Genomic DNA, 559 nt, shown 5'->3' with positions numbered 1-559 from the left:
AACTGACAGCAAAAAGATTAAATGATTCAGTACCATCAAAGCAGACTGAATTGGTGGAGAGAGCAGTAACTGATGTGCATTTTTCTACCTTTTTTTTTTTTTTTACTTTTCACTATTCAATCCCACCTTGATCCTCAGGATGAGCCACGAGAACACAGGACAGGAAGGAAGCTCTTGAAACAAAGACACACCTTCTCATCCTTGCAAAACAATACTATAAACTCTAGATCAAGTTCAGTCTGAAAAGTAGTCATGTTATTATTTCCTTTCCCCTACACCTATATATATTTATGTGAAAGCTGTTAGAAGTTAACTTTAAATATCAGGCCTTCTTTTTTGACCATTTTATATCCATTTGTTATGTCAACTTTTCACACCTGATGATCCTTTCTCTGACCACAAATTTATACAGTAAACCTAACAAAAATTGATGCCAAGAGGACAAACACATAAAACTCTCACTTAAATCAAACAAGCCACCTCTTCATCCCCAGAGCATCTAATTTTGGCACTATAACTGTTCAGATACAGAAGAATTATCACAGTGAATTAGAGAAGA

Source organism: Apaloderma vittatum, unplaced genomic scaffold, assembly GCF_000703405.1.
Source record: "Apaloderma vittatum isolate BGI_N311 unplaced genomic scaffold, ASM70340v1 scaffold9700, whole genome shotgun sequence".
In the NCBI taxonomy this organism is placed as follows: domain Eukaryota; kingdom Metazoa; phylum Chordata; class Aves; order Trogoniformes; family Trogonidae; genus Apaloderma; species Apaloderma vittatum.
This window is presented reverse-complemented; position numbering follows the sequence as displayed.